This window comes from Apium graveolens, chromosome 5 (genome assembly GCF_009905375.1).
Source record: "Apium graveolens cultivar Ventura chromosome 5, ASM990537v1, whole genome shotgun sequence".
Lineage (NCBI taxonomy): Eukaryota > Viridiplantae > Streptophyta > Magnoliopsida > Apiales > Apiaceae > Apium > Apium graveolens.
This window is the reverse complement of record NC_133651.1, coordinates 44,497,531-44,506,304: the sequence shown is the minus strand read 5'-3', so window position 1 is coordinate 44,506,304 and position 8,774 is coordinate 44,497,531.

Here is an 8,774-nt window from a genome sequence, read left to right as displayed (position 1 = left end):
CTACATCTCCAGCCACACAAGAACCACTACCTCAAAGTGGTAGTGCAGGGCTGACTCCTGATACAGTCATATTGGCACTGGATATTGAAGGAAGGGTACATCCAACACTAACATCAACTGAAGTTCTTTCAGTTCCTCCATTGGATGCTCTACCACTTCAAGAATCTGATCCTCCAATCACACAAGATATAAATACTGACTCTTCTTTATTAACATTTAATTTAAATATTGATAGTATCATGTCAGAATTTACTGTTCAATTAAATCCTGATGGTATGATCATGTCTAGTCCTTCCAAAGATGGTACCCCTAGGCATGTGACCATAAACATCTCTTATCATTCGCCTCATAGTTCTGTAGGCCAAAATTTTCTGAGCCTTTCATGTGAGACTGAAAGTAAAGATTTAGAGAAAAACAGATAAAGAGAGGCATGATTTTTACCTAGAAAAAGGAAATGTAGATGAGGGTCAGGATTTAGCATATCTTTGTGAGGAAACTCTGACTCTTAAAAGTCATGAGATGAGTGCAGTGAAAATAATGAGATTGCTTTAAAAGAACATAGAGATCTAAGTAGTTCATTTCCTTCTACTGCAGGTGCTCAGAGTCCTAAAAAACAATTGTTGATCCTCATCCTGTAGACCCTCAGTTAAACTCTAATGTACCAAGTGGTGATATTTTCCCTGCAGGTCAAGTATTGATACTTTCTTGTAGTCCACTCTAATTTCTCATCCACTTACTATTGCAATCCATGTTGCTGCTATTAATCAAGTTGTAGAACATTCCACTCATGATGAAGCCACAGTTCTTGAATCTCCTCAGCACTAAACTGGCACTAAAATTTTGGAAATAAATGCTAATGCTACAGTTTATATGGCCACTATTCTTGAAGATGTTGAGTTAAATGTTGATGATATGGCAGTTTCTGAAGTACCTGGGTCACATACTCCTCCCATTTCTGACTCTATCTTAAATTCTGATGCTGATGATGAAGTGGCACAGATAATCAAGGAACCGGTTGCTAATGATGATTATAGTCCTAGTAGTGATTTTGATGATGAAAATGATTTAGATTTCTCCAAGATCAATGTTAATCTACATCCTGATGAAGATATAGATGAAATCATATTTCCTGAAGATATGCCAGAAAATGAGAGGCAAAAGCTGATCAATGCAGGGTAGTTGAAGTCTATAAAGCTTATAAAGCTGAGGAATGGAACTCTAAATAGAAAGATCATACTTATACAATGACTCTTCATAATGCTTTCAATCACTTGCAAACATCAATATCTGAAATCAAGAATCCTTCTTTGTTTGCTCATCTGAAAGCTTCCACAATGATGATCAAATCCATTTATTCCACACAAGCTAAGGCCCAAACCCAAATGGATGCTCTCAAAGATGTTTTCCATGAGGTTAACTTCAAATCAGATCATTTCCTTCAAAAGCAACTAAAGCCTATCATTGCTAGATAGGATAAACTTGAAGCCAGTCATGCTAGGCTAGAAGCCACACAAAATAAGATGGTTGGGAAATTGGATGAGGTACAACAGTCTATGGAGATAATTGTCTCTCTCCTGCTTGGTGATGATTCCAAAAAGGGGGGGATTTCAAAATCTAAATGCAAAGAGCTCAAGACAAAAGCTGATGATAGAAATGATGCCTCAGATAGTGAAAATAAGGGTGGCAAATAAATTGGGAGGTATAAAGGTGGAGATATAATTAGATCTAGTGGTACTACTACAACCACTAGCCAATCTAGAAAAGGTGGAGAGAGAGGTGTAGAAAAAGCAAAAAGTGGAAGACAACAAGTCTCAAAGACTGTGCTTACAAAAGAGCTGACTACAACTGTGACTATATAAAGCAAACTATGATAGTCACAAATATTGATGAAGACCGATCTATTTTGGAGATAGAAGCCGGTGCCGAGGCAAGTCAATTTTTACAAACTCTGAAATATAATGGAAAGAAGACAACATTATTCTACAAGGATCCTAAAATTACAGCTTTCGATTCTGAGGTGAGTAGAAGGATTTTTGAAAGAGAAAATCCTGGATTTGATCTTGAGCAACTGAGGTTAATGGAAGAGGAATTCAAATCTCTAAGACCAGTAAATATTGATGTTGTCTCACCATATGCTGATATTCCTAGATAAAGACCAACCAAAGAAGTGGTGATAAAAAAAATCAGCCAAACTGGAGCTGAAAAACATGTTCTAAGGTCTCAAGCTATTATAAATGTCGATAGGAGCTATAAGGGAAAGAAAAGGTTGGTGAATCATATCAAAGTTTGCACTGGAAGACTTGAACTCTGATTCTGACATCTCAACCCCTGACAAAGCTCATGTCGAAGATATTCCAATAAAAGCTGATAATATTGCAAGAATAACCTCTAACACTACTCAAGTTAAAAGTGAAGAACAAATAGTCACAACCACTGATACTACTCAAGTTATTGATAAAAAAACTCAAGAAATAAAAGTTGATGTTAATGTGAAGACAACTTCTGATGAAACTCTTGTTTCTAGAAAATCAAGAACTGACAGGCCAAGGTTCAAGAGAATACCTAAGCCATCCAAGCCTAAGTTTAAAGTTAATGAAGAAACTGGGTACATTATGTATAAAGATGTTGGCATAGATAAAAGATGGTATGATTATGTGAACAGGTATACCACTTCTGACCCTGTATTTAAGTAAGTGTCAGATATTGAGCTGAAAAGGGATCTTTTATGGAAAAACAAGACACCAGCTCCTGATAGAGGCACTGGAATAATCAAGAATATCTACATTGGAGGATCTCAATCTAGAGAACCAGGTCAGAAAGGGGGTCTTGGTTATAAAAAGGCTAGAGTTAATAGAGGAATTGCTTTGAAGATAAAAGATCAAAATTCACTAACTGGCACTGGTGAAGATGTAAAGCTTCAGGATTTATAGAAGATCAAATATATTCAGATTCTTCTTGATAATTTTAATGGTGACAAGCCTAAAGAGAAGATAGTTTACTTTATTGATTCTGGAAAAAGGCTAATAGTGTCACAGGAATAAATATTGAAAAAATCTTGGAAAGAACTTGAATACCTTGTATGCATGCTCGCTGTGAAGAATGCAATTACTGAAAGATGGTATAGATTTCTGAAAGGCCTGGTTCATAAGAAGTAGAGAGGTATGGCCAAATCTAAGTTTATTCCCATATACATACTGAAGGATAATTCAGTTGATGATATGCCTAAGAGAGGAGCACGACTAGTGGAAGAGCTTGGATCAAAGATTATTTCTTTTAGTCCTGAAGCTAAAGACTATGGGTTGATTCAACTGGATGACTTAAATCTGAGTGGGAGTAAAATTTCTGATTTAAAAGTTGCTATCATCCATATTGAAGAATCTTCTCAAGAGCTCAAGGATGTCAAACAAAGTTTGGTTATGTATTTGAATATAGTTGAGGAGAATGTGACAACCAGAAAATATTTGAGCTATTTTATAAGTGCGATGTATTTATTCATAAATATTTTGTGTTATACGGCCGACTATGTGGATTCGTTATATATTGTGTATAATTTTTCGTGTAGCATTGCGAATGCTGCTGGAATATTTTTAAGCGTATAGCTTTTGTATGCGAGTAAGATTTTCGTTACGTGATTAAATAAGTAGTGCGATTTGATAATATTTGAATAGTTGCGACTACGTGATTAAGTAATAATTGAGATTCTCGCGATTTAGTGATATTTGAATTAGTTGCGAATAGACGGATAAATTATATTCTCATATTGTGGAGTAGAGTCAATTTATTTGAAATTGTTTGTGTGATTTTTAATGTGTTAATTATATTTTTCATGATTTATTAGTATGATAATATTAGAAAAATTATTTTTAATATAAATTCTTTTTGTCCGAAATTTTTGAAAACAATTTTATTAACCTTTTAAAATCTCATAGTATTTATGGTCTTAATTTTATGATTTATGAATTTATATTTTAATTACTAAAACACATTATTTTTAATTATAATTTTAATAGTTATTGAATTACAAGTGTGCCCTTGCATGCAAATTCCACCCAAATAGATATCAAGGGTAAGATCGACCTTTCACCCTCCACTAACTCCATTTGACCAACTAAATGACCTATAAAACCTTGCATGCAAAATCTTGCTATTCGTGGGTGAAGGATAAAATGGTAAGAAGCAAAATCCACTACCATTTGAATGAGACAAAAGCTAGACTAAACACTCATTTTACCTCATTTTCTTCACAACATATCATTCTACTCTCTCTTCTCCCTACCCCCTCTCGGCCGCACCAAAACCTCCCGCACCCCTCTCATTTTTCTTCCTCATTTTCTCCATTTTCTTACATCTTTCAACTCCTCTAAGCAAGGGTCAACTAAATTTGGTTTTATATCATCATTTGAGGTTAGTTTCGTAGTTGCATGTGGCTAAAGCCAAGGGTTTAACTTTGATTCTTGTGAATCTAGAGTTGAACTCAATATGGCACATAAAACTTGAGCAAGAGATGGTCTTGATGAAGTGTTTTGCTTCTATTTTTAAGCCATGATCTTGGCCTCAAACATTCGGCAATGACTCCGAAGGAGCCAAATGGATTTTGTTGTTTATGTGATAGTTTTGTTTGTTTTCAAGAAGAAAGAGACTTTGCATGTGACTTTTAAAGAACTTATGATCTTATAAGATGTATTTTACAAAGTTTCTATCCTTGCATTCCATGATTTTTACGTTGAAAGTTGAAGTTTATACTTGCATGTTGTAGAATAAGTAGTATTTTGGATAAATGTGCTATATGACTTAAATTTGAGTTTTTGTGCAATGCATGCCAAAGTTTATGCTCTAAAATGCTAGTATGCTATGTGCCTTGATAAGTCATGATCAAATTTTGTATCCATTAAGTTGATACCATGTATTTTTGGTTCGAAAATTTGCTTAAAATTTCATAAGTAAAATATGCTATGTTATGCTCTCTGTTTTGGTTCGGTAAATGTCTTATATGTCTAGGTTTATGCTCGTATTTTTCCATAAAATGATATTCAATAGGGTTGTGTACACTGTAGGATAGATTTGTTGGCTTGCATGTTGGTTTTGGTGTTGAATTGGGAGTTAAGGTGGATGGAGGTACACTAGGCACTTTGTAGCAGAATTTTTCACCATAAGTATAGGCTATTTTAGGTGAGGTTTGGTAAGACCTTGCTAGGCCCGAGTTCATTGGAGTTAGGACTTGAGTTTTACTTGATTCCAGTGGCTTTGATTCGATTAAAAAAGTAGCAATTAGGTGGATGCACACACACATTTCCTAGAGTAACTCAGAACAGGGCAGGACTGCGTAAGCTTGAACTTTGGTCGATTATAACCATGCCTTGAGCTAGGCCTTCACGAGTCCTTGTCTTAAATAAGTATAATGTATCCTTAGGAAGTTTATCAAACCATTAGAATTAAGAATTGAGTGATAAATGTGAGTTTTATGTGAGTGAAAACAGGGCAGAGTGAATTCGAGGGAGGCTAGACAAGTGTCAACTTTGAGCAGAGGCCTAGAGAAGCCTAGGAGAGGCCTTGGCATGAAACCAAGTCTGAGAGTTAGGTTTAGGTTTTAAGAATCCATGGTAATTGGTTTTTTTAGAAGTCCCCATGTAGAAGTTGAGATTTCGGCCAAGGAGTACAGGACGTGCAAACTGGTGCTAGCATTGACTTTAGTGTGAGTATTGATTTTTGTAAGCCTATAGGAGTGAGGCCTTTAAGTCTCACCAACTTTAGAAGATAGTTGAGTCTTAACAACCTGTAGTAAGTGGTTTGGAGTGAAGGCCCAAGGTGGAGACATCCCATTTCCACCAAGAAACCCGAGAGCACCATTCGAGTGGTCTTAGGAAAAACTTTAGTGGTATTCGTTGTATTTGAGACTTAGAGGTGAAGATTCTGAGTATTGCACATCATCTTTAGGTTTAATTTAAGGACAATAATAGTTCTTATGTGTTACTTGCTTATGTGTTTAGGTATTTAGGTGATATTATAGTATAAATAATTAATAGTATATGCCATGCCATTGCGTGATTATGTGACTATGTGGATTACTTGAATTGCATATGATTAAGTTATGTGTATTCTTGTAATTATAAGTTCTTGTGTAATAGTAGTTATGATAAGAGTAAAAGTTAGTCTAGGAGTTTATAGGTTTATAAGGTGTTTAAGGGTGAATAGTAATGAGGTTAATATAATGTGTAGGTTCTGAAGCGAAGGGGAAGATTCGTGCCGTCAAGATCGAATAATCTTAGAACTGTTGGAAGGAAAGTTACTACCTCCTTATACTTATAATTGATGCAAGTCTATATGCTTTTTTCATAAATGCTTAAATTGTAATAATCACCATGTTATTTCTTAATTCGAATACTTCCGTTAATAACTCTTAATCTTGTTAGTACCTTACCTTCAAAACATTCCTTATCCATTAGACCGTGAATAATAAACTCTCTACCAAATTCCCTAAAGCGAACCTCATTAGTGAACTTGAATTCTCTTGTTAAAATTTCATTAAAGTGATACCAAATCTTTCCCAACATCCATGTTATAAAACATTAAAAATAAAATAAATATTTTCTTGACTTAGTGTATTGGACTAGACACAAGTCCTTTTCACACTTATTGATAGGCTCACATATAGCCTAGGGATCCCATTATATTTGGAAACCTAGTGTGGTTCGGGATTACTTCGCGGCTGATCACCGGCTGTAATCCGTAGCGTCCTAAAATGATTTTGATGATTTGATATTTATAACATGATTGCCCGATGCCATGATATCATATGCCATGTTTCGGTCGTTATGATTCTACCATGCCTTTATATTATAACATGTTGCCACAATGCCATGATTCCATATGCCATGTTTCGATTGCTATGATTCTACCATGTCCTTATATTATAACTTCATGTTTCTTATTGTCATTTTTTTACAAGCATCTATAACCCCTTGATTCATGAACCCGTGATTTTGAGATAATGCCTTATATATCAGAACTGTTAGTACTTGCTGAGCGTTTTAGCTCATTTTCTTGTATATAACCCTGTTTTACAGCTAGCAATCATGGTTCGTACCAAGCAGACCGCACGTAAGACAACCGGTAGGCAGGGTGAAGACCATTTGAGGGCGCTGTAGAATATATATATATAGGCAATATCCGCCAGTATGTAATTGTGGTATTAGTTAAAAGGGCTATTCCAAACTCTGAACTTGTAAAGATCTCAGGATTGTTAATATTTTTGGTTGGGTTTGCAATCGTATTATTATCATCTTTTGGACTTAAAAGTGGTAATATAATTATGGTTCACATTTATTTAGTGTGTGTTATCGGTTTGGGGTGTGACAAAGTTGGTATCAGAGCCTAGGTTTAGAGTCCCTGCATAGCCCAATTAGGACTATAGGAAGTATGAGTATATAATATAATATCAGGAGTACTAATGCGCGATATTCGAGTAAACTATATCTAACCTTTGTGTATATATATATATTACTTGACAGCAACGTGCGCACTCATCATCTTCGACTCCGATGAGCAACACAATAGATTTCTCTGTCTATGCTGACTTAAGGATGCATCATGACTTTCTCCAAGGAAAGTATGTCAGGATGATGGAACGTCTTGAAGAGCTCTATGCAAGTAAGCAAGTGATGGGTAACGGACCTAAGGAGAGAATCATTTCGAGGCTCGAGTCACTGATCCAGGTGGCCACATCAAGATTGGAGGAGATGCCCGTGCACCGCGACCGGACCAGTCGGATAACTGTGCAGACGATAGTGGATGAGCTTTGGAGCGTGGTCAAGATACTACGTGAGGACACTACCCCTGATATCGCGAGGACCCGTGAGGAGGAGTCTGAGGAGGAACCCCAGGAGGAGTCCGAGGAAGAGGCTTAGGACGAGTTCTAGGGGACTTGACCTTTAGTTGCTTGGATTAGGTTGTTCATTTTATTTACCATGTTATTTATTTCCATTTCTAGACTCTCATACTGCTTTAATTCGGATCTATATTCGTATTTGTACCTTGTGATTCGTACCTTTCGACTTGAACCATGTTAAATTCAGTTATGCACTTTCCTTGATTCCAATATTTGCTCTTTAAAATTTCTTGCTTATCACCATGCATCACCTTTATTGTTGTATTAAAAAACTGTATACCATAATGAATGCAAATAATACCCTAGTTTTTGCATCACTCAAACTGTATAACTCTTATTTCAGAAAATGGCACCTAGAAGAGCCCGAGGAAGACCTACAAATAACCAAGAAAATGAAGGAGAAAACCAAAACCCCGATATAGCACAACTTATGGAATTGGTATGCCAGCAAATTGCTACTATAGCCCATCAATAACAACTTCTTCAACAAATGCAATCACCTCAACCACCCCCAGCAAACGTCACTACTTTCAGAACATTCCAATCTGTAAAACCCCCAGAATTTAGAGGAACTCAAGACCCAGTAGAATCTCATGCTTAGCTCAAGGAGATGGAAAAGGCTTTCACCTTAAAAAATGTTGGAAATAATCAGAAGGTGGAGTATGCCACTTATTTTCTTAAAGAAGAATCGAACTATTGGTGGGAGACACCTCTTTAGAAGCTGTTAAAGTTATTTCTTGGGATAGGTTTAAGTGAATGTTATTGGATAAGTATTTTCCTCGCTATATGCAAACACAAGTGGAGATGAAATTCTTTGAGTTGAAGCAAGACAATATGACAGTTGGAGAATATGAGAAGAAGTTTACAGAACTTTCTAGGTTTATGGGGG